The sequence below is a fragment of the Octopus sinensis genome, unplaced genomic scaffold, assembly GCF_006345805.1.
Source record: "Octopus sinensis unplaced genomic scaffold, ASM634580v1 Contig18992, whole genome shotgun sequence".
Classification (NCBI taxonomy): Eukaryota; Metazoa; Mollusca; class Cephalopoda; order Octopoda; family Octopodidae; genus Octopus; species Octopus sinensis.
This window is the reverse complement of record NW_021836156.1, coordinates 62,110-90,000: the sequence shown is the minus strand read 5'-3', so window position 1 is coordinate 90,000 and position 27,891 is coordinate 62,110. Positions and strand designations below refer to the sequence as shown.

Sequence of the window (27,891 nt, the reverse complement as noted above, 5' to 3'; positions counted from 1 at the left end):
CATAAATAATGGTTATTACATTTTACTTAATATTTATATATATAAAATTCTGTTTCTCTACTTTATTTTCATTGTTTCTGTTTATGCCGAGTTACCTTTAAAAAACTCTATTTAACCTCAACGTGTCTTTCGTTGTATCCCTTCTTCTGTAGTTGTCTCTGATGAATTAATATTTCTTTTCGCCTACCCTTACGTGAACATTTTCTCCTGTCATAGTCTCATCTGGCAAAGACAGCATTTTGCGACAAGTATGCCACACTAGTAAAGGTAATTTTTTTTTTCTTTTAGACATGACGAAAGTGGAGGCGCAATGGCCCAGTGGTTAGGGCAGCGGACTCGCAGTCATAGGATCGCGGTTTCGATTCCCAGACCGGGCGTTGTGAGTGTTTATTAAGCGAAAACACCTAAAAGCTCCACGAGGCTCCGGCAGGGATGGTGGGGATCCCTGCTGTACTCTTTCACCACAACTTTCTCTCATTCTTACTTCCTGTTTCTGTTGTACCTGTATTTCAAAGGACCGGCTTTGTCACTCTCTGTGTCACGCTGAATATCCCCGAGAACTACGTTAAGGGTACACCTGTCTGTGGAGTGCTAAGCCACTTACACGTTAATTTCACGAGCAGGCTGTTGCGTTGATCGGAACCCTCGTCGTCGTAACCGACGGAGTGCTTCCACAATGACGAAAATAAAATACCTTGTAACAGATAAATACACGCACAAAAGATATTCTTAGGATCGTCATTAATGTATCGTACATAACGTATATGCAAAGTCGATAGGCAGCTTACTTCAATGTTCGTCATGAGATAAAGACGGCGAGCTGGCAGAACCGTTAGCGCGCCGGGCGAAATGCTTAGCGGATTTCGTCTACTGTTACGTTCTGAGTTCAAATTCCGCCGAGGTCGTCTTTGCCTTTCATCCTTTCGGGGTCGATTAAATAAGTACCAGTTACGCACTGGTCTCGATATAATCGACTTAATCCGTTTGTCTGTTTGTCCTTGTTTGTCCCCTCTGAGTTTAGCTCCTTGTGGGTAGTAAAGAAATAGGTATTTCGTATGGGTTCAAATTCCGCTGAGGTCGATAAATTAAGTACCAGTTACGCCATGGGGTCGATGTAATCGACTAAATTCCTTTGTCTGTCCTTGTTTGTCCCCGCTATGCGTGGTCCCTTGTGGGCAATAAGGAAATAAGTGCAAACCTATCGTCAATACTGACTGAAGGGGGGTCTTTCCCTTATGTATATATATTTGTGTGTGTGTGTGTGTTGTATTTGTAAACACAGCACGTCCATCTGTTGTTATCTATCAGTAAAAACCGTGCGTATAACGATTTATTATTAGTTCACAGATATCGGCACGGATCAGCACGGAACAGCGTCTTAAAGTTATAAACACATAAACAAAAAGTATCGACTTCTGTCTGATTAACTAATCCGGACCTGCTTCTATCAGCCAAGACACGTTACGATGTCAAAGTGATAAAACCCACGATCGTAAGACTGCAGTTTCGATACCTGGTATGGACAGTGCGTGTTTTCTTGAGCAAAACGCTCCATTTCACCTTGCCCCAGTCCCCTCAGCTGTAAACGAGTAACCTTGCGATGAACCGGCATCTTGCGATGGACCATGAAAACAGGGTAGCCGTCCTGATGAGTTTTAGGGTCCAAAACATAACCCCTAGTGATGAAATAGTACTGTAGGCCAGGTATTCTATAGAATATTGGTGACATTTTTACTTCATCGCACAAGCCATATATAATCTGAAATTGGGGTCGATAAATAAAGTACCAGTTACGCACTTGGTCGATCTAATCGACTTAATCCCTTTGTCTGTCCTTGTTTGTCCCCTCTATGTTTGGCCACCTTGTGGGCAATAAAGAAATATATGTAATCTGAAATTACCGTGTCTGATTGGGGCAGAAGGCCGAAATTTTGAGCGGAAGGCTTACTCGATTAAAACAACCCCAGTACAGGCTTAACACTTTAGCATCTAAATTATTCTGTCAAATGTAATGCTTATTTATTCGAGAGACAGATAGAATAAGTGCTAAGCTTACAAAGAATAAGTCCTGGGGTCGATTTGCTCGACTAAAGGCGGTGCTGCCAGCATGGCCGCAGTCAAATGATTGAAACAAGTAAAAGAGAGTACAAAAAAAAAAAGAGAGTCGCTAATTAATAGTGAGTTTACCGGCAGTGGCCCCACGGACAGTTATACAAGGAACTCATTCACCAATAAGATCCAAATGAAGGACTCAAGCGGGTTCCAAAAAATCCCTCTCTGTCACCACGCAGCGACACTGTGTGTACAAAGTGTAAGCATCTGTATATATACATAGTACCGAAGTGGAGGCGCAATGGCCCAGTGGTTAGGGCAGCGGACTCGCGGTCACAGGATCGCGGTTTCGATTCCCAGACCAGGCGTTGTGAGTGTTTATTGAGCGAAAACACCTAAAGCTCCACGAGGCTATGGCAGGGATGGTGGTGATCCCTGCTGTGCTCTTTCACCACAACTTTCTCTCACTCTTACTTCCTGTTTCTGTTGTACCTGTATTTCAAAGGGCCGGCCTTGTCACTCTCTGTGTCACGCTGAATATCCCCGAGAACTACGTTAAGGGTACACGTGTCTGTGGAGTGCTCAGCCACTTACACGTTAATTTCACGAGCAGGCTGTTCCGTTGATTCGGATCAACCGGAACCCTCGTCGTTGTAACCGACGGAGTGCTTCCCAGTACTGAAGTGCAGGTATTTCTGTGCAAGTATTTCTGCTGGGGTGGCTGACCAGTTTCTTGAGCGTGAATTTGGTGGACGGAGGGTGTGTGGACACCCATTGTGTATATACGTGAGTGTGCGTGTGTTTGTGTTTGTGCTACCTCTAACAGGAAGCGCAGGAGTGGCTGTGTTGTAAGCAGCTTGCTTACCAACCACATGGTTCCAGGTTCATTCCCACTGCGTCGCACCTTGGGCAAGTGTCTTCTACAATCGCCTCGGGCCGACCGAAGCCTTGTGAGTGGATTTGGTAGACGGAAACTGAAGAAGCACGAGGTATATATATATATATATATATATATATATATATATGTGTGTGTGTTGTGAGTGTGTGTGTTTGTGTGTGTGTGTGGTGTGTGTGTGTGTGTGTGTGTTTGTGTGTGTCTATGTTTGTCCCCCCTACATCGCTTGACAACCGATGGTGGTGTGTTTACGTCCCCGTAACTTAGCGGTTCGGCAAAAGAGACCGATAGAACAAGTGCTAGGTTTACAAAGAATAAGTCCTGGGCTCGATTTGCTCGACTAAAGGCTGTGCTCCAACATGGCCGCAGTCAAATGACTGAAACAAGTAAAAGAGAGTAAAAGAGAGAGAGTAACACTTGACAGACGGTGCTGGTATATTTACGTCCAAGTATCTTAGCGGTTCGGTGAAAGAACCCATAGAGAAAGTACCGGACTTTATAGAGAAAAGGTGAGTACTTGCTCCGATTTGTTCGGCTAAAGCTATCAAGGAAATGCTCCAGAATGTTCGCAGTCCAATGAGTGAAACAAGTAAAACAAAAGAAAGAAAGATTAAGTTTCATTCCAGAGGTTCTCAGAATTTTTCAAGAAAGACATTTATTAATTTCAAGTACAAAACACTAAGTGCCCTTTAATCTTCTTCAAAGTAGGATCCCATAACTTCAGTGCACTTGTTTTAGCACACCAGCCACTTCGTGAAGGCCCCATGGCAGTCCTCCAAAATGAAGGTTCCAGGACCCTTGCCACAACCTCCTTTGTATTAAAAAGGACTGCCCCTAAGTTTCTCCTTCAGTTTGGGGAATAATCAGAAATCGCAGGGAGTGATTAAGGAGGCGATTAAGTGATTAAGGCGGTGAGCTGGCAGAAACGTTAGCACGCCGAGCGAAATGCTTAGCGGTATTTCGTCTGCCGCTACGTTCTGAGTTCAGCTTCCGCCGTGGTCGACTTTGCCTTTCATCCTTTCGGGGTCGATAAATTAAGTACCAGTTACGCACAGGAGGACGATGTAATCGACTTAATCAGTGTGTCTGTCCTTGTTTGTCCCCTCTGTGTTTAGCCCTTTCTGGGCATTAAAGAAATAGGTATTTCGTCTGCCGTTACGTTCTGAGTTCAAATTCCGCCGAGGTCGACTTTGCCTTTCATCCTTTCATGGTCAATAAATTAAGTACCAGTTACGCACTGGGGTCTATCTAATCGACTTAATCCCTTTGTCTGTCCTTCTTTGTACCCTCAATGTTTAGCTCCTTGTGGGCAATAAAGAAATAAGAAATCACAGGGAGTAAGGTCTGAACTGTAAGAAGGTTCAGGGGCACGTTTTGATGCCCATCTCTGTCAAGAAGTTTATAACGAGGATACTTATCATTGAGCACCCTTGATAAATGCACAAATATTGCGCATACTCTTTTACTCTTTTACCTGTTTCAGTCATTTGACTGTGGCCATGCTGGAGCACCGCCTTAGTCGAGCAAATCGACCCCAGGACTTACTCTGTGTAAGCCTAGTTACTTATTCTATCGGTCTCTTTTGCTGAACCGCTAAGTTACGAGGACGTGAACACACTAAAATTGGTTGTCAAGCGATGTTGGTGTGAGGTGAAAATACAGACACAAAGACACACACACACACACACACACACATATATATATATATATATATATATAAGATGGGATTCTTTCAGACTCCGTCTACCAAATCCATTCACAAAGCTTTGGTCAGCCCGAGTCTATAGTAGAAGACTACTTGCCCAAAGTGCAACGCGGTGGGACAGAACCAGGAACCATGTGGTTGGGAAGAAAGCTTCTTACAACACACACACACACACACACACACTCACACACACACACAAAGACAGAATTTTAAACATTTTTTATATAGTATATACAAAAGTCTTTTGTTTTTATATAAATCAGAAGAAATGGTGTGTATCTACACCATTCTAATATAATGGTAACGACTCCTTAAGAATGATTCTATAATCACTTTATACCCGTTTCACCTACTCTTTTCTTTTTATTTACTCATTTTTCTTGAACTTTTTTTGTGGTGGTGGTGGTGGGACTGATCGTGATGCTGGAATATTCATATGTATTTTAAATATTATTCTGAGGGCGCGTGGCTTAGTGGTTAGGGCATTCGGCTCATGATCGTAAGGTTGTGAGTTCGATTCCCGGCGACGCGTTGTGTCCTTGAGCAAGACACTTTATTTCACGTTGCTCCAGTCCACTCAGCTGGCAAAAATGAGTTGTACTTGTACTTCAAAGGGTCTGCCTTGTCACTCTCTGTGTCACGCTGATTATCCCCGAGAACTACGTTAAGGGTACACGTGTCTGTGGAATGCTCAGCCATTTGCACGTTAATTTCACGAGCAAGCTGTTCCGTTGATCGTATCAGCTGGGACCCTCGTCGTCGTAACCGGCGGAGTCTTTCAAAACTATTATTCTATAACTGTAGGCTTGCATGAGAACTGGGTCACGTAGTTATTGGGATGGGATTTGTTTCTTTCAGTGATAAATATGGTACGCATGATACATCCCTACATTCATCACTTCAGCACTATATATCCAACCATGTATATATACATACATATATATATATATGTGTGTGTGTGTGTGTGTGTACGTATGTATAAATGTATATATATGTGTGTATGTGTGTGTGTATGTATACTGTTACTCAGAGTTTCATGTTCCCGTCCGTCAGATAGTTGTGATCGATACTGAATTTAATTGCGATGATACATATACTATATGTTATGACATGATATGATATGATACGATATGGTATAATCCAGTTCAAAGAATAAGCATTTAAATTTGATTGGATTTTCATAACATAACGGTGTGCTTTTCATTACCAGTTGGTTGGGCGATTTTTTTTTCATATTTTACTGTTAATTTTAACACATACCTCACCCACCCAACTAGTAACAAAAACCACACCGTTATATTTTGAAAATCATGCGCCCAATCAAATATATTCGTGGTTAGATCGTAGGTGATCTACTTCTAGCATATTGGATGTCCACTTTGTGGGAATCCTTTCTTATATGCATGTAATACAATTTTTCTGAATTTTCAGATTTTTCTATATGCTAGGCTACTGGTTTTAAATTGATGTTAATAAAATTAATATTCATTTTATCACCCTCATTATTTACACACACACACGCACACACACCACACACACACCACACACACACACACACACACACACACACACACAACACATATATATATATATATATATTATATATATATATATATATATATATATGCGAAGGCTTGGCAAGTATCTCAACTAGCAGGACTTGCTACCCTGGTCTGATGACGGGCAAGACCCAGAAACATGCATGCCTTCAGGTGCTGATCCTAGCTGGTGGGGGTGCTTGCCTCCCCTTCGCAAATATAAGGACACAGGAAATGTGTCAAAGCCGACAGGAAGCGTCGATGCTTCCTAGGGCTAAATAGCGGTGGTGTAATTTCCTTTACGGAACTGTCACGTTATGTTGACAGTATACAACTACTCTATCGCTCCACTACCGCTCCCGTGTGTCACACTTTGACCACCTCCCTCACTATCCAATGACGCTTCTTCTACTCCTCTTGCTCGGGTGATAGTAATAGTATGAGCTGCAGTTGTGATAGAGGCAGAGGCGACAGTGATAATGGCGGTGGTGCTTGAAAGTCCTCCGAAAAAGACCAGTTAATTAATCCCTCTTGAAACCCAGACTTTCCCCGAGGACGTCGTCGCTCTTGCCCGCCACTAATCTCCTATACAACTCCATAGTGGAACTTTCACTATCCGCATTGCTCGACTGGCAATGCGGTCGACTGTTAGCGCTTGCCGACACTCCTGGTACCAAGCGCCACTTCTTGGTCTACGCTTGTCCAAGGACTGTAGCCCTGTCAATGAGATGAGCTGCAGAAAACCCTGCTTGACAAACGATGACCACACCTTCTCACCGTCAAGAAACTCCTGGTGATGCTGCAGCCTCGGCACGTGTCTTCGCATCATTAGCCACGGCACTCCCAGTCCGCCACTCAGCGGTTGTTGACAGCAGATGGACCGTCTGACGAGTGGAGCACATCCCTTCCGCAGAAAGCTGAAGAGCAGGCGCTCCATCTTGGGTCAGCCATGTAGCAGGGCAAGAGATGACGGTCAGGCGGAAGTATATGACTGAGGCGATGCATGCATTCGCCATCTTCGCCCGACCTTTCAGGGACAGCTTCCTCTCAACCCATTTCTAGGTGAGATTGGCTACCCTGCTCGTCACATCCCCCAGTTCTTGTCCACCTGGAGGTCCGGACCAAACCAGATACCAAGTAATTTAACCGGTCCTTCCGTCCAGCGCCCTAGCAGGCTGTTGCTTAGCATGGCCCTGCCTCTCCAGGTGCCGAACTGCAGGCCCACTGACTTGTCCTGATTAATTACCGCTTCGTAATCTCTTAAGGTAGAGCCAATCTCCAAGATTTCCGAGCTATCCGACGCTATTACGGTGACGTCATCTGCATAAGCTGACACGTGCCTTCCGCATCCTAGACAACGCGGGATGCCCCTCGAAATATCCATCTTCTTCAGTAATGGCTCGATAGTAAGCACGTACAAAAGCGAAGAGAGTGGGTATCTCTGACGGACCGAGTGAGTGGTGCTAAACGATTCCGATAGATGGTCGTTTATTTTGACCACCGTACAGATGCCGTTATACATTGCAGCGATCCAGCCTCCAAGTATTGATAGTCGACCTCGTCGAAAACTTTTGACTAATCCTAATTGATCAGAGCCCTACCCATACCAGGTTCCTTCCCTTCCCTCTCTATGATGTAGCGCGTGAGGTGGAGGTTATCGTGGATAGATGTGTTCGGAATAGTGCGAGTCTGCGCGTCACCGACAGCTTACCGACGAGAAGCGCCAATCCCTTGGCTCACACCTTGGCCAAAATCTTATAATCTACATTTAAGAGAATTATGGGCCTAAAATTATCTATTTGGTCCTCCTTGCTCAAGTCCTTTCTCGGCAGCACCATTGCAACACGGTTCACAGTATCGGGTATTCTCCCCTTCTGCTGCCAATTGTAGTAGACATTAAGACGGAGAACTGGTAGAATTGTTTGCACGCCGGGCGAAATGCTTATCGGTATTTCGTCTGTCTTTACGTTCTGAGTTCAAATTCCGTCGAGGTCGATTTTGCCTTTCATCCTTTCGGGGTCGATAAATTAAATAGCAGTTGCGTACTGGGATCGATCTAATCTACTGGCCACTTCCCCCAAAATTTCGGGCCTTGTGCCTAGACTAGAATAGAATTGTGGTAGACATTCGCCAAGTGATCACCGAACAAGTTTGGCACATGAAGACAAGGCTCGAAGGGTAGACCATCCAGGACCAGAGACCTCTTTTGTGCAGCTCGTCATCGCGTCATGTATGTCTTTGGCTGTTATCGGCATTTCGCAGAACTCCGCGTCCCTAGCCGAAAGGCGAGGCATACCGCCGAGGTAGGAGGTGAAATTCATCTCCGTCCCCGACACATCGCGCACCCCAAACAGTTCGGCGAAGTGCTACTGAAATTCCGTACACATTTGCTTGGACTCGTATAGCATACGGCCGTCCCGACCCGTCAAAGACCGAATTGTAGCTTTGTTGCTACGTTGTACCTCTACCACTCGGGCCCATCCAACGGCTTTCGTCCCCTCGTGTTTTAGAACACGCGCCCTGGCTCTGACAGCACAACCTTGATGCTTAATTATTGACATTGTTTACACTCGTTTACATTTGACGGATATTTGTCCTCCTCTTCCTTGTTGTTAACACAACGTTTCGGCTGACATAACCTCCAGCCTTCTTCAGGTGTCTTGGGGAAATTTCGAACCTGGTTTCTCATTCCTAAGGTATTTTTCGATGTTATTATTATTATCATTATTATTATTATTATTATTATTATTATTATTATTATTATTATTATTATTATTATTACGGTCGCTGCCTGGAATCGAACTCGGAATCTTGGGGTTAGTTGCCTGCTCTTTTAATCACTACCCGTGAGCGTAGTGGTTAAGAGCGCGGGCTACTAACCGCCAGATTCCGAGTTCGATTCCAGGCAGTGACCTGAATAATATTGAGCAAATGTCTTCTACTACAGCTTCGAGCCGACCAAAGCTTTTTGATTGGATTTGGTAGACGGAAACTGAAAGAAGCCTGTCGTATATATATATATATATATATATATATATATATATATACAAAATGGGACAAGAACGCAAAACATTCAAATAGACGATACAAAAAACACAGACGGGTCTTTCGAAGCCTCTAATCTTCAGTCAAGAACCGAATCATCCTCGCAGACCCCCAAGTTGGGAAGCATTAATATAGAACATGAAGTGTTTTTACTTATTTGTGATAGTCTTTTTTAAGAAAGTTACACCAACTCTACATATGGAAAAATGGCATATGAAATTTACGAAACTCGATTAAATCAAAAACCTTAACATAAAATGTTCCCTATACAGTCTTTATACTCTGCGGAAGTGACTCCCAGCACGATTCTGACTTAAGCAGGCGTGGCTGTGTGGTAAGGGGTTTGCTCCCCAACCATATGATACAAGGGGCTGGCAGAAACGTTAGCAAGCCGGGCGAAATGCGTAGCTGTATTTCATCTGCCGTTACGTTCTGAGTTCAAATTCCGCCGAGGTCGACTTTGCCTTTCGTCCTTTCAGGGTCGATAAATTAGGTACCAGTTACGCACTGGGGTCGATATAATCGACTTAATCCGTGTGTCTGTCCTTGTTTGTCCTCTCTGTGTTTAGCTCCTTGTGGGTGATAAAGAAATACATATGATACCTGGTTCAGTTTCGGGCCGACCAAATCCTCGTGAGTGGATTTGGCAGACGGAAACTGAAAGAAACTCATCGTATATATGTGTATGTGTGTGTGTATGTCTGTGTGAGTGGGTGCGTATTTTTCCCAACAAACGCTTGACAGCCGGTGTTGGCGTATTTATGTCCCCGTAACTTAGCGGTTCGGCAAAATAGTCCGATAGAATAAGTTCTAGGTTTTGAAACAAATAAGCCTTTGGATCGATGAGTTCCACTAAAATCTCTTCGGAGCAGTGCTCCAGCATGGCCGCAGTCAAAATGACTGAAACGAGTAGAAGAATAAAAGTACAAAAAGAATATCTTTTTTGAGCCTACAACGGGATTATTACATGGTGAAATAAACTTGCTAAAAATAGCAGCCAGCTCTGTTTCCCCTAACAATTCTTTATTCTTTATCTTTAATCTTTTATGTGTTTCAGTCATTGGATTGCGGTTATGCTACAGCACCGCCTTGAGGGGTTATAGTCAACCGAATCGATGACAATTGTAAATTTTAAAGATTGAAACTTATTCTATTAGATGAGGAATTATGTACATTATTTACATTATTTACATTTGACGTGTATATGGCGTAGTGGTTAAGAGCGAGGGCTACTAATCCCAAGATTACGAGTTCAATTCCAGGCACTGACATGAATAATAATAATGATAATAATAACAACAACATCGAAAAATATCTTAGGTTCGAACCCAGGTTCGAAATTTCCCCATGACACCTGATGAAGGCTGGAGCGTATGTCAGCCAAAACGTTGTGTTAACAACAAACAAGATGAGGACAAATATCCATCGAATGTAAATAATGTTATTCCATCGATATTTATTTACCGAACTACTAAGTTAGAAACAATTTAATGCAACACCGGTTGAGAAGCTGTAGTACAAAGACACAGGCACACACACACACACACACAACACACAAGCACACGCACTCATGCATACATATATTTATATAGTATCTGATAGCCGGTACCTGTGGACGTGCTTAATAAAACAAACTCTAGGTTTAAAACCCAAACGACGTTGATATTACACACACACACACACACACACACACAACAGACTGACACACTCAGTTTCCATCCACCTCGTGCAATGTAGTAGAAGATACTTGACCAACGTGCCGCACAGCAGGTTCGAACTCGATACCATCTCGCTGGAAAGCGAACTTTTAAAAAACAAAAATAAAGCAAGAGAGAGGCTGCAACTTCTAATATAAAAAAAAATTCTGGATGGTTACGACTTGACCGCCTCCAGCCATAATAATTTGTTCCATCTGGAATGACTTATGGCTAAAACACCAACAGCTGCTGTTACTGTCGGGCATTTTCGATGACATTAAATCATATATAATGTATAGATAATGATTTTTTAAATTTCCAACGGGAATCGAAACCGTATCGCAATCTTGGCTTTAAAACACCAACAGCTGCTGTTACTGTCGGGCATTTTCGATGACATTAAATCATATATAATGTATAGATAATGATTTTTTTAATTTCCAACGGGAATCGAAACCGTATCGCAATCTTGGCTTTACCGACATTTTCGTCTTCCTCCCTCTCTTCTACGCCTCTCGGTTACTGTGATTTGTAATATATTATTAAACGTGGAAAAGCTGAAGGGGCGGAGTCTAAATTGGGCGGCGACGTGAGTCAATTTGTAATTTATCATTTGCTACTGCTGGGTGGAGATGAAACATGACGTAGGGAAGTAGGCGGTGCTTATAATAAAATAAATGTCATGTGTAGTGACATGTAGGCGTGCTGGAATATGAAAGGTGTGGTTTATGCTAAGTTTTTGTTTTCTTTCCTTTTTCTTTTAAGGAATATATGCATGTCTTTGCTTGAATTTATATGTATGTTTGCGTGTATGTATATGTGTGTGTATGTGTGGGTCTGTGTGCATGTGTGTGTGTGTGCTTGCGTGCGCGTGTGCGTGTGCGCGTATAGTACTGTTTCTTTGTATGTAATAAATAGTGTGTCTACGGGCGTCGTGTGTGTATAATGTATCTGTGTGTGTGTGTGTGTCCAATGTGTGTAACGTGCTTCTGTGTGTGTGTCGTATGTGTATCAAGCATATGTGTGTATGCCATATATGTGTACGATTGTGTGTGTATGTTTGTTCGTGCATACATATATTATATATATATATAATATATATTATATATATACACACACACACACACACACATATATAATCTTTTACTTGTTTCAGTCATTTTACTGTGGCCATGCTGGTGCACCGCCTTTAATCGAACAAATCGACCCGAAAACTTATTTTTTGTAAGCCTACCACCTATCCTATCGGTCTCTTTTGCCGACCGCTAAGTTACGGGAACATAAACAAACCAACATCGGTTGTCAACACAGATACACAAACATATGCACACACACATACACACACCGCACGCACGCATACGCACACACACACACACACACACACACACAATACACACACACACATATATATATATATATATATATATATATATGCGACGGGCTTCTTTCGGTTTCCGTCTACAAATCCACTCAGAAGGCTTTGGTCGGCCCGTGGCTATTGTAGAAGACACTTTGCCCAATGTGCCAGGCAGGGGACTTGAACCCAGAACCATGTGGTTGGGAAGTCAGCTTCTTACCACACAGCCACGCCTGCGTATACATGTATGCGTGTTTGTACATACGCATGTGTGTGTAGACGTGAATATGTGTATACATGTATGCGTGTGATAGAATTAAGTGTACGTATGTATTAGTATTTCTAGATTACATGTATAATGGAGTGTGTCATACTGTGCGGATATGCGTATTATAGGTGTTATGTACTTACGTAAGTATGTACGATGCGTTTTGTTTGCATGTGTGAGTGAGTAATGGATCGTACATAAATATATAATTTCTCCCTATATATGTATGTATGTATCCCTGTATGCATGTAAGCATGTGTGTATGGATGTACGCATTTGAAGCTATGTATGTCCAGGGTGCGCGCATTGATATGCGCGAATGTGCGCATTGATATGCGTGTATGCAGATGTATGCTGTACAGCAGTGGTTTCCAAATTGTGGTCCGCAGACTCCAGGTGGTCCGCAGACTCCAGGTGGTCCGCAGACTCCAGGTGGTGTGCAGACTCCAAGTGGTCCGCAAACGTAGTACTTGGGGTTCCGTGAACATGTTTAGCTGACAGATCTCTCAATATCCTGGGGACCATAAGGCGGCGAGTTGGCAGTACCAGTTGCGTACTGAGATCGATCTAATCGACTAGCCCCCTCCACAGAAATTTCGGGCCTTGTGCCTAGAGTAGAAAAGAATATTATAACTTATAAAAGGCGGCGAGCTGGCAGAAACGTTAGCACGCCGGTCGAGATGGTATTTCGTCTGTCTTTACGTTCTGAGTTCAAATTCCGTCGAGGTCGACTTCGCCTTTCAGCCTTTCAGTATTGATAAATTAAGTACCAGATGCGTACTGGGGACGATCTAATCGACAGGCCCCCTCCCCCAAAATTTGCGGGCCTTGCGCCTAGAGTAGAAACAGAATATCCTGAGTCCATGTGAAAATGTATAAAAATAAAAGGGACCTTGGTAGAGAAAATGCAGAGAAGCACTGCTAGAGGGTATATTTTTTTTCGGTATGACCGAAGAAACGTGTGCGCGCGCGTAATTGTTTGTGCGTGTGTGCGTGTATACACACGTCTGTTCTCCGTATATGGGATATGTTGTGTACGGTTTTAGATATGTGCATGTGGCCACGTGTATGAGTATGCTACACACATGTACAGGTATACATACACACACACACACACACACACACACACACACACACGCATTTACTTGCACACACAATAATTTATCTCCGTAGGTGAGAAAACATTTATTAAAGTATAGCTGCATTTATTATTCATTGTGTATGTGTTCATAATGTGTGCAAAAGGTGTATATATATGTGTGTGCATACATACATGACGTAGAAACATACAAGCAATTATTAGGTATGTAACAGAAACATGCGTATGTATATATATATATATATATATATATATATATATATATATATATTCGTAATACGTGTGAACGTGTTTGTGTATGTGTTTTCTTTGTGTATGTGTGTGCGCACGTGTGTGTGTGTGTGTGTGTGTGTGTGTTTGCATGTGCGTGTGTTTGTGTGTGTATATGTGCGTGTGTTTGTGTGTGTATATGTGCGTGTTTTGTGTGTGTATATGTTGTGTGTTTTTGAGTGGTGTGTGTGTGTGGTTTGGTGATGCAACACACAGTCAAATCATGAGCATGATTTGAAATACAAACACACACGCACACATATATATACATACAACCCACACACTATATAATACATACACCACACATACTTATAGATATTATTATTATCATTATTATCAAAAATCGACGGACGTTACTGAGTGACTCAAGGGCCAAGAGTTTCGTGCACTGGCACTTATCAAACCGTGCATGTGTGTGTGTTGTGTGTGGTGTGTGTGTGTGTGTTTGCATGTGCATTTGTGAGTGTTTGCATGTGCGTGTGTTTGTGTGTGTATATGTGCGTGTGTTTGTGTGTGTATATGTGTGTGTGTTTGAGTGTGTGTGTGTGTGTTTGGTGATGCAACACACAGTCAAATCATGAGCATGATTTGAATACACACACACAGACGCACACATATATATACATACACCCACACACATATATATACATACACACACACATACTTATAGATATTATTATTATCATTATTATCAAAAATCGACGGAAGTTACTGAGTGACTCAAGGGCCAAGAGTTTCGTGCACTGGCACTTATCAAACCGTGCATGTGTGTGTGTTGTGTGTGTGTGCGCACGCGCGAGTGTGTGTGTGTGTGCGTTTGTGTGTGTGAGTGTGTGTTGTCCATGCGTTTGTGTGTGTATGTTAATGTGTGCGTGTGTTAAGTACGTAACGTTTATAAAGCCGTCTATATCAAACGTAGGAGGGACTATAAAGAAAGGGAGGAGAAGGGAGAAACGCAAGAGTAATAGTGTGAGTGAATTTTGTAATAAGACAATGAGAGGGAGAATTCAAACACAGAGAGAGGGGGGAGTATATTGGTAATTAGCTGAAGGCGTAGTTATATGGAAAGATAATTGGGGGCTGGACATCGGGATGTATGTTGTGGGTGGAGTCTGAGTGATGTGTGAAGGAAGGTGGTTTTGAAAGGCGGAATAAATGACATTAGTAATGTCGGATAAGGAGGTGATACTGGTGTTGGTGATGAGGGGGTGGTGCTTGTAGTGGTAGTGATGGTGGTGTTGGCGTTGGTGATGAGGTGGTGGTGGTGGTTGTGGCGGTGATGGTGTTGGTGTAGGTGGCGGCTTTTGGTGACAAGGGTATTATTAAGCGGGGCGGGTTAGGGTTTCGACGTTGAGGTGTGTTGTACGTTGGCGTTTAGGATAGGGAGGGGGTGTATCTGAGCTTGCTGGGGGTGAGGGTTGGATGGTTGATGGTGTGGTGGAGCAGGAAGGGGATGGGGCTGGGGTGTGGGAGGTAGATGTTTTTCGCCTCTGTTAATGGGATTGTAATGATGTTTGGGGAAGCAAATGAGATAGATGATTAGATGATAGATGGGCTAAATAGATAGGGAGACATAATAAATAGGAGAGAGAGAGAGAGAGAGGAGGCAGAAGGAGAGAGAAAGAATAACTAGCTGATAGTAGATCGAGATAGGATAGCTAGAGTATAATAGATAGCATAGATATATATATAGATATAGATAGATAGATAGAATAGAATAGATAGATAGATAATAGAAATAGATCGATAGCTCGATAGATAATAGATAGATAGATAGATAGATAGATAGCTAGATAGATAGATCGCTAGGTAGTCGATATAATAGATAGATAGATAGATACTCGAGAGATAGATGAGAGATCTAGATAGATATATAGAATAGATAGATAATAGATAGATATGATAAGATAGCTAGATAGATAGATAGATGATATATAGATAGATAAGCTAGATAGCATAGATTTGATAGATAGATAGATAGATAGATAGATTAGATAGATAGATAGATACATAGATAGATAGATAGATAAATAGATAGTAGATAGATACCCTTGCACGTTTTCATGCCACGTTTCCACTCATACACAAAGATTTAGCACGCACTCACACACGCCCACACGCGCACGCGCAACACATGCGCTTACACAGAACGTGAGAGGCTTTGGAGTAACATTAGAGAAAGAGGATGAAGATCGAAGAATTGGTAAAATAAAGAGAAAAGGAGAGAAATCACAGGAAATATCTGGAAGTAATAGATGGAGTGCCTGTGTGTGTACGTTGTATCGACATGTTCTTTTATATATATATATAGATATATATATATATATATATATATATATATATATATATAGATACATACATAAATACATATATATATATATCTATATATTGTAATATACAAATATATAGATATATATATATATGTATTTATGTATGTATCTATAATATAATTATATATCTATATATATATATATATATATATATATATATTATATATATTATATATAGATACATACATAAATACATATATATATCTATATATTTGTATATATATATATATATACATATTTATATACATCATATATATGTTCGTACATACCAATCACGTCCATATATATATATATTATATATATATATATATATATATATATATATATCATATGTTTGTGTATATACACACACACACATATATATATATATACACATGCATACATATACATATATTTGTGTGTATATAGATATATATATATGTATGTATGTATGTATATACACATACATACATATATATATATGTGTGTCTATATGTATATATATGTATGTATTAATATATGTGTGTTTGTGTGTGAATGTATGTATGTATATATGTGTATGTATTATCTATGCGTATGTGTGTGTTTGTGTGTGTGTGTGTGTGTGTGTGTGCGTGTTGTTTTGGAGAAAATTGACAGGCGGGATGTATGATAATGGGATGAGGTGGGAGTTTGAGTAGTGGGGGTGGTTAGAAAATGTCAGGGTAGAATTGTAGTAGGGTGTGTTGTATTTTGGTGGGGTGTGTGGATTCAACTTCCGACGTAAAGCAGAGGTGGTAGTCTATTTCTGTAGCAGCAGCAGTAGCAGCCGCGCCACCACCACCACCAACCGAAGTAGCCACAGTAGTAGTAGTCATTGGGCAGTTTTTCGTGGTGGTAGTGATGGCAGGCGGTGGTATTGGTGGTGGTAGTGGTGGCGGCAGCGGTGGCGGTGATGGTGTTGGTGTTGGTGGTGGTGGTGTGGTGGTGGTGGTGGTGGTGTGGTGTCGGAGGTGGCGGCGGCGGCGGCGGCGGTGGTGGTTGCTGAGGGGGTAGTCAGTGGTGGAGATGCTGATGGTAGAGATGTTTTGTTGTTGTCACAAGCAGTTAATGACAATGGTTGTTGTACTTTTTGTTGTTTTTGTTGTTGTTTAGGTGCTGGTGTTAGTAGTAATGGTGGTGGTGGTGGTGGTGGTTAAAGTAATGATGGAGGTGAAGTTGTTGTCGAAGGTTCTGCTTCTGCTGATGATGTTAATATCCAAAACTCGGGCGAGTGTTCGCTACTATAACAGAAGGCCGAACAAAGTCGTGTGAGTGAATTTTGTAGATGGAAACTGTGTGGAAGCCCATCGTATACATATCTGTGTGTGTGTGTGTGTGTGATTGTTCTCTTCCACCGCTTAACAACTGACGTTCGTTTGTTTACATCCTCTTATCGGTTAGGCAAAAATAAACCAATAGAGGAAGTAGCAGACTTTAAAACAAAAAATCAGTTCTTTGATCGATTTATTCGATTTAACCCCCCTAGGCGGGTACTGCGGCATGGCCGCGACCCAATGATTGAAGCAAGTAAAAGAAAAACAGGAAAAAAAAAACAAAAAGGAACGAAAGATATATAACGAAACCTTAATTTCATTATCTAATGTTGCCGTCGACCTCGGCGGAATTTGAACTCAGAACGTAAAGACCGACGAAATACTGCTTTGACCGGAGTGCTAACGAGTCTGCCAGCTCGAAACCGCAGGCCGACTACGTCACTTTCATTTTGTACCGGAAGTCAAGGGTATTGAGAATGAATTGCTGCAGTATATTTTACCTGATAAATTTTAAAAACTCAGAATGCGTGGTTGTGTGGTAAGTAGTTTGCTTACCAACCACATGGTTCCGGGATCAGTCCCACTGAATGGCACCTTGGCCATGTGTCTTCTACTATAGCCTCGGGCCGACCGAAGCCTTGTGAGTGGATTTGCTAGACGGAAGCTGAAAGAAGCCTGTCGTATATATGTATATGTATGTGAATGTATATGTTTTTTCCCTGCCTACCATCGCTTGACAACCGATGTTGGTGTATTTACGTCTCCGTAACTTAGCGGTTCGGCAAAAAGAGAACGATAGAATAAGTACTAGTCTTACAAAGAATAAGTCCTGGGGTCGATTTGCTCGACTAAAGGCGGTGCTCCATCATGGCCGCAGTCAAATGACTGAAACAATTAAAAGAGTATGTTGCAGAAATGGCTGTGTGGTAAGTAGCTTGCTTACCAGCCACATAGATCGGGGTTCGGTCCCACTGCATGGCACCTTGGTCAAGTGTCTTCTACTATAGCCTCGGACCAAAGAAAGACTTGTAAGTGGATTTGGTAAACGGATATATGTATATATATATGTGTGTGTGTGTGTGTTTGCCCTTGGCACCATTGCTTGACAACCGATGTTTGTGTGTTTATGTCCTATTAACTTACCGGCTTGGCAAAAGAGACCGATAGATTAAGTATTAGGCTTACAAAGAACAGGGACTAAAGGCGGTGCTCCAGCATGGCTGCAGTCAAATAAAAGAATAAAAGATTAAAAGAATATTTATATCTTTAAAACTGAGTACCCTTATGAGTACATACAAAATAAAAGGGAATTCGATCACTCAGTTTTTTGGTTTTCTTGGTTTTGAAGTTAGTCAGAACCTAAAGGAACGGAACTCTATATTACAAACCAGCCCCGCCATCTGTACAATATTTGGAAACATACTGTATCTAAAATTGGTTTTTGGAAACGGATATTGCGTTTTGTTATTTTTGTAGTATTTTTTTTTTTCTCTTGATTCACTGGTTTTCTTCATTTGCCAAGTTTCCAATTTGGCGGGATTTTCAAGTTTCACAATTTATGATTGTTATTCTTCTTCTTCTTCTTCTTCTTCTTATTATTATTATTATTATTATTATTATATTATCATCATCATCATCATCATCATTATTATTATTATTATTATTATTGTCATTATTATTATATCATTATTATTATTATTATCATCAGCAGCATCATCACATCATCATCATCATCATCATCATCATCATCATCTCATCATCATCATCATCATCATCACATCATCATCATCATTCATCATCATCAATCATCATCATCATCATCATCATCATCATCATCATCATCATCATCATCATCTCATCATCATCATCATCATCATCATCATCATCATCATCATCATCATCATCATCATCATCATCATCATTATTATTATTATTATTATTATTATATGTTTGACTTTTACTTTGTATTTGCACAAGTTGACTCCAAGTTTCATCCAGAGACTTCAAGAGACAAGTCAAACGTTTGCAGAATTAGAGTTTCGCAGAGTAGGTGCTATTTTATACATTTCCAGACATTTCTTAATCCTGTAATGTGGTAAGACTATCAAAAGCTTTTATAGCCTATCCCGGCTATCGACAAGTTTTTGTGTCGTTTGTGACAACCTTCCAAGATCATCTTATTGACGAGTAGCTGATCTTTACAACCATAGGACCCACATTTACATTCTTTTTGCACATTTGGAAATATGCCACTTTCTATTAAAAAGCTATAGGTATATTCAGTCAAGACAGATGTCAGTATTTTATACATTGTTGTTAAGGAGATTATGGGTCTATGATATTTAGGTTCTTTTGTTTCTTCATTTTTCGAAGTAGGAATGTAACACCATTAACTAGCCAAGCGGGAATTATACTAGGTTGTTGCAAAACATTGTTGTAAAGTTCTATTAATAGTTCAGAACTCTCTAGAGGGGCATTCAACCAGAAGTTAGGAATTATCCTTTCCTGGAGACTTCCATTTTTTATTTTTTACTTCCTGAGAGCAGATCTTGCATCCTCTATCTTGACACCCTCCAACTTTTGCTCCTCTAAGGAGTCTAGGTCAGTAAATATTCTATCAATCCAAGGGGCCTTTTATTGTGTGTTTTTCTTCTGCCCAAATTTTATTCCAAAATTCCTGCAATTCTTCTGGTGGGACAGACTTTGCTGTAACTGCTATTTTCCCCATCTTCCTGTAAAAGATGTTGGGGCTCATTTTGAACATGTTCTTGTCCTTGAAAAATAAAACGCATTTGTCTTACCTTGCTATGCGGGCTGCTTTAGCACATACCTTTTGCTTGATAGTGTTTCTATGGTGGTATCGATGTCAAGTATGGTTTTCACATATCATTTCTTTAATATTAGGATTTTTGTTGGTTTGATAACCTTGTCAAACTTAAGGCTTTTTAAACATTCTATGTCAGACCTAATTAGCTGAATTTGGTGTTGAATACGCTCTTTCCAAGTTGGCTTTTTGTGGGAATGTTGTCGTTTTCTAATCTTTTCACTGCATAGTATCGTTGAGATTTTCGCGGAGTACAGGTAATATCTTAAATCGAATTTGAAAAAATGTTTTCGAAACATCGGCCAGTGTTTTCCGAATAACCTAATACAATGCTTATAGGTTTAGAGTTTCCTTCTTTTGTTCTCTGTCAGCAGACAATGATTTTCAAAGCTATTAATTTCTGATAATGGGGTCGCAGGGGTCACTTATTATAGGAACACCATCGTGCCCATTGTAATTTAGTCTCATGCAACATTAAAACGTGCCATAATACTAAGAAAATTCGACCGGAATTCTCATCCGAAGATTTTCAGCTCGTAGTGTTGGAAACCTTGGAGAGACGAGATTCAGTCGATTAATTCGGCTTTAGTACCTGATCAGCACTTTATCGAACAAGGAAGGGCGAAAGACAAACTGCTTTCGGAATAATTTGTACTCTGGATATAACACGATTAACCGTAAACAAGATACATTGACATTTTGTTCGACGCAGTAATAATTCTGCCAAACCAATCATATTCAAGATTCAAAATATACAAATTGCAATGATATTTACAATATAGCAATGAAAAGCGAGTTTTGTGATGATATCCTGGAACTTTTCTTTTAATCTCTCATATTAAAGGGTAAAGAATAAAGACCCCTTCATGATTGACCATGGGATTGCACCTAGAAAGTTATCCTCCGAGGCCCAAGTCCGCTTGACAACCGATGCTGGTGTGTTTACGTCCCCGTCACTTAGCGGTTCGGCGCAAGGGGCGGATAGAATAAGTACTAGGCTTACAAAGAATAAGTCCTGCGGTTGATTTCTTCGGCTAAAGGCGGTGCTCCAGCATGGCCGCAGTCAAATGACTGAAGCAAATAAAAGAGCAAAAGAGTAAAAGAGTTCAGTAAAAAATAAAATAATATAAATATGACAGTTAGGATTCGAACCTACATAGATATTAAAACCAAAAAAAAAAGTAGATAAAGGAAAAACATAGATGTAACTAGATACCACTACTCTAGTGCTCTACCGATTCTGCTATCAAGCATCCGTTCCTGTCCCTCGTCCATCTGGTTCCACCCCCCCACCCCCAACCATTTCAATAATTATAATAAAATAATAAATTATCTACAACACATCCCTCCGCGATAATGGCTGACAACTTTGACTTTCCCCCATCTCTCTCCCTTTCATTCTTTCTTTGTCTCCAGTTCCCTTCTCTCCCCCTTTCTACTGCTCTCCCTCTCGTACTTCCTCTCCCTCTCTCTCTCCTTCTTTCCTTCTTTCTTTTTAATTTCTTTCTTTCTTTCTCCTTAGTTATCACTTTTTCAAACTCGTTCCCTCCGTCTCTTCCTATACCTCTTTCTTTCCTTCTATCCTTCTTTTTTTCTTCCTTCTTTCTTTCTTTCACTCTTTCCTCCTCTCTTTCTTTCTTTCTGTCTTCCTTACCTCTTTCTTTCCTTCTATCATTCTTTTTCTCTTCTTTCTTTCTTTCTTTCTTTCACTCTTTCCTCCTCTCTTTCTTTCTTTCTTTCTATCTTCCTTCATCATCGCTCTCCCATTTATTTTGTTTCTCCCTTCCCTAACTTAACCCATGTTCCCTGTGGACCTACACAACGTATGAACGAAACCGTGTGCTCCTTCACATCTCCTAATTGCCAAAAATCCACTCGCAAACACTTATCCCGACACATTATGGGCGGATCAAACCCCACAGGGATTATCTCTCTCTCTTTTCCCTTGCTCTCCCCTCTGCCGCATCAATCTGAGCTTCCACATCTACCTTCTTTTATACTATGCATCTCTTTCTTTTCCCATCCCCATCTCTTTCTCCAACTCCTTTTCACCAATCTCCTCTTACTACCACCAGTATGTCGTACACTACAAGAATTTTCAGTCTGACATATGTCGGATGCGATGTTAACACACACACACACACACACACACACACACACACACACACACATACACACACACATCACACACACACACACACACACACACACACACACACACATATATATATATAAACACTCATTTTTATTTGGCAGTATATAACCAGTAATCTATTCTACATTCACACATACATATTCTTAAGCACATACGCCACACAAACACACACACACACACACAGACACACACACACACACGACACACACACACACACACACACGCAATTCCATCTGTAATTATTGGTTTGTAAGTGATTCTGTTTTCGAGACGTCTTGTTAATCGCTTTACACAAAACAGTACTTTCGATATAGCTATGAAATATCGGACTAGCAAAATAATTGATGTATTAGTGAGTTTGTAAAACTATATATATATATATATAATTATATATATATATATATAAATATATATATATATATGTGTGTGTGTGTGTGTTGTGTGTGTGTGTGTGTGTATATATATATATGTGTGTGTGTGTGTGTGTGTATATATGTGTGTGTGTGTGTGTACACGTATATATATATATAAATATATAAACATATACATATATATATAGATAGATATAGATATAGATATATGTACAATAAACTTGTATAATATATATTTAATATACACACACATATATATACACACACATTCATACATATATCTATATACATAAATATATATATATATGTTATATATTTATATATATATATATATGAATATATATGTATGTATATATGTATATATGTATATATATATATATATACATATACATATTATATTAAATAGAGGACAAAACCACTATTAGGCAAATCATACAATGAAAAACTTAAGCCAATACATAAGATTATTTAATTTATATTATTTAAATATATAACAAAATTATTTAAAAATACACACACGCCCACATATATATTAAAATAGGACGAATGGTATTGCTAGGATTGTTTCATTAGGACATTTTATTTTTGACGTAAATATGTTACAATTAGTTAGATTGTTAACACGTTACATAACTTCCAACTCATCAGGTAGCCAGAGTTTAAAAAAATGAGCAATGACCTGTTCGCTACTCAATACATTATCAACAAGTATGTAATATATATATATATATATATATATATATATATATATATGATAGATAGATAGATAGATAGATAGATAGATAGATAGATAGATAGATAGATAGATAGATAGATAGATCAAATATTTAGTAAAACATATGATGAAGACAGATGTAGGAATAACAAGCAGGTATATTAGTATAACGCTCGGGAAGAATGAAAGGTCTTTTACATTTCGAGCCTACGCTCTTCGACAGAAAGGATAAATAATAAAATAAAATAAAACGAGGGGAGAATGAAGAAGAAACTGAGCGAAAAATTGTAGAGATTAAAGGCTCATATATATATAATATATAATACAAATAAGAAAATGAAGAAACAAATTTGGTTTGTTCATCAACTTACGGATATTAGAATGTTGGATTATTTATTCATTTTACAAATGAGAACATCAAAAGCATACAAAAATATTATATAAATCAATAGAAAATATAATAATACAAATACAGATTTTAAAAGTCATAGTATAAATTAATGAAATCCTAAAAATTTCTTCTTACAGCTGTTTCAGCCTATGGTCAAAAATAAATCTTAATTTTCATTGCCTGTAGATGTCAACATAAACCAAATTTGTTTCTCCATTTTCTTATTTGTATTATAAATTTACGGTAAAAATATTTCTTTACCTTCTCCCATTTAATAATATAAATGACTTAATTGCATTGCAATTAAAAACATTTATGTATTATTAATTTGGGTATTTTACCATCAGTATATTGGATAAATGATATCCCATAGTGGGTTACACCCATAACCCCTATCTTACTTTGTACTTACTTTATATATATATATTTGTACTTACTTTATATATATATATATATATATAGGAGTGAGTAGACAAATAAAAGAAGGGTACTCAGCACATCTATTGGGAGTTACATGTATGGATGAAAACAGTTTGATTCAAAATCTTTGGTACTCTGAGTTTCAAGCGTGACGCTAATCTTCGGCCGATGGAGTTTGAATATATATATATATATATGTATATATATATAATATGTGTGTGTGTGTGTGTGGTGTAATATATATTATATATATTATATATATATATATATATATATATATATATATATATATATATATATATAATATATATATCAGGTCATCCCATAAGTTCTGTCCGCATTTTGAATAAAGAAAACAAGTGAGCAAATGTTATATTTAATTGAAATTTAATCATAAATGTACTTTCCCTGATTATCTTTGACTTCCTTCCATCTATTTACAAGCTTTTTAATCCCATCAATGTAAAACTCTTTTGGTTCCAAAATGAAGAACTCTGAAATGTCAGTTTCAACCTCCTCCTGGCTTGCGAAAATTATGTCCCTCATATGATTATGTAAACTACGAAACAATTGGTAGTCTGAAGGAGCAAAGTCGAGAGAATAAGGTGAATGAGGAATTTTTTCCCCACCAAACTCTTCGATCTTCTATGATGTGATCTTTGCTGTGTGGCGTCGCGCATTGTCCTGATGAAACATCACTCCTTTTCGATTCACTAAAGCGTGTCGTTTTTGCTTCAAAGCTTGGTTCAAACGCTCTAATTGCTGACAGTAGACTTGAGCATTGATTGTTGCATTGGGTGGTAACAATTCAAAGTGAATTACTCCTTTGCAATCTCACCAGATAGAGAGAAGAACCTTTTTTTTCATGAAGTTCCCTTCTCAGTTGTGGTTGAGCTTTTGCCCTTTTACCAAACCATTGTTTACGACGTTTAGCATTTCCATAGAAGATCCATTTTTCATCACCAGTCACAAGTCTATCCAAAAAGGGTGAAATGAGTTCGCAAGAATGGAGAGAAAAGCAGATGTCAACTCGGGATTTGCGGTTGCTTTTGGACGTTTCTTGAGGCACCCATTTTCCAAGTTTAGGAACCTTTCCAAGTTGTTGAAGATGACGATGAATAGTTGTATGGTTTGAACTAAGCTTTATTGCCAATTCTTCAACTGAAAATGCAGGATTTTCTTCAAGTAATGCCTCAAGGATCTTATCATCAAACTCTACTGGACGTTCTGTTCGATCTTCATCTTCAAGGCTGAAATCTCCTCTTCTGAATTTTGCAAAGTTCTTTCATTCAAGCATTCTTTCCCATAAACTGAGTGTATATTTCGAGTCGCTTTAGCTGCAAAGTTTCCTTTTTTGTACTCCTAAAGCATTATGTGCCTCAAATTCTCTTTGGCTACTTCCATGTTTGAAAGGGCTTTAATCAAAGAAATTTTAATTCTATTATTCTGTAAAATAATATTTAGTTAATTTAAATGCACATAAATGCATAAAAATAATTTTTAATTCCATTAGACGTTCTAAAATACTATTAAATTTCATTTAATTTTAAAAAAAAGGTAAAATCGGACAGAACTTATGGGATGACCTGATATATGAATATGAATACACACATACCCAGGAATAAACATTTGTGTACAAGCATTAAGTACTCATATGTGGATTGTAAGATTGTAGTTTCGCTTCCTGGACCGGGCGATACCTTGTGTTCACGAGCAAAGCATTTTATTTACATTGCCCCAGCCCACGCAGTTAGGACAAATGAATAACCTTGCAAAGCACTGGCGTCACGTCCATACGCCACGGAATCTCAGAAACCGGTCTTCAGAGCTCAAGATATATAAATACTCATATACTAACACATATAAATACACGCACACACAAACACAAACACACACACACGCCTACTCATACACACGCACACACACACACACACACCACACACACACACACACGTACGCTCACATACAGATGTGCACAGACACATTTTTATAGTAATGAATATCATAAATTAAAATAAATTACTTTTCGTTGAAGGTGAGCTGGATGGAATTTGAAACCGCGTTCCCTTAGCGCCGTATGGTTGGATGTCAGTGAAAGGTCAAATACAGGGATTTTTGACCTTACTGAAGAGTGTTGATGGCAATTAATACCCATTTATTGATTAATATTAGTCTGAAAGAGAAAAGTGGTAGAAGTAGTGTGTGCGGATTCGTATGCATGTGTGTGTGAGAGAGAGAGAGAGTGAGAGAGAGAGAGAGACCGACAGAGAGAAAGCGACAGAGAGAGTAATCACCAATGTTGAGACCGGAAAGAGTGAGATATATATATGTATACACAGACACACGCATACATAAATACATACATTTTCACACACACACACATATCTTTTACTCGTTATAGCCATTGGGCTGCGGCCAGGCTGAGGCACCACCTTGCTGTGTTTAGCCTACTTCAGTGCTAATATTGCTAATCTTTTTCTTTTCTTTGTGTGTGTGTGTGTGTGTGTGTCCATATATATGTAATTAGGCAGAGAGTCGAAGGCAGCGAGCTAGCACGTATGTTAGCATGCTGGGCGAAATGCTTAGCAGTATTTCGTCTGTCGTTACGTTCTGAGTTCAAATCCACCGAGGTTCACTTTGCCTATCATCCTTTTGGGGTCGATAAATCAAATACCAGTTGCGTACTGTGGTCGATCTAATCGACTAGCCGCTCCTTCCACCCAAAAATTTCGGGCCTTGTGCCTAGAGTAGAAAAGAATTAGACAGAGATTTGGATATACAAATACTTCCAGGGCTCACTATACGAAGTAGAAAGAGCTCGAAAACTTTGATCTGGTAGAGTCGCTAGCACGCCGACCAAAAAGATTTTACTAGGCGCAGTCGTGGCTGTATGGTAACAGTTTGGTTCCAAATCACATGGTTCTGGGCTCACTCCCACTGCGTGACACTTTGGAGAAGTATCTTCTACTATAGCTTTGCGCCGACCAAAACCTTGTGGGTATATTTGGTATACGGAAACTGAAAGAAGCTCGTCTTATATTTATATATATATATATACTCTTTTACTTGTTTCAGTCATTTGACTGTGGCCATACTGGAGCACCGCCTTTAAGTTAAAAATATGGAACGCTTCGCGAATTTGCGTGTCATCCTTGCATAGGGGCCATGCTAATCTTCTCTGTATCGTTCCAATTTTAGTATATGTACTACCGAAGCAATATTAATAATTAAGGTTACTAAACAAACAGTACCGGCATGCTAAATATAGCAGTCAAAATGGCCAAACCACAAATTTTCACTCCCCAAACCCCGTACAAATGACGGAAATAATAGGAAATTGAAAAGGCCAGACATACCCATTTCACCGTGATTTCAACTTTGAGAAAAATCCTTCGTGCATCTTCAGCGAGTCTTACTAACCCCAGGGTTATGGAGAGTATTCATCTCACCAATTTATACGATGCCCGTTTTTAATACCGCAGTAA

General features: G+C 39.6%; 1 non-coding gene across 1 annotated transcript; it reads right to left on the bottom strand.

The window, feature by feature from the left end:
* Nucleotides 1–27,521: 27,521 nt before the first annotated feature.
* On the bottom strand, nucleotides 27,522–27,626 carry LOC115231967. Its single transcript, XR_003883568.1, has one exon. It is a non-coding gene; the product is annotated as a U6 spliceosomal RNA (small nuclear RNA).
* Between the last annotated feature and the right edge of the window lie 265 nt (nucleotides 27,627–27,891).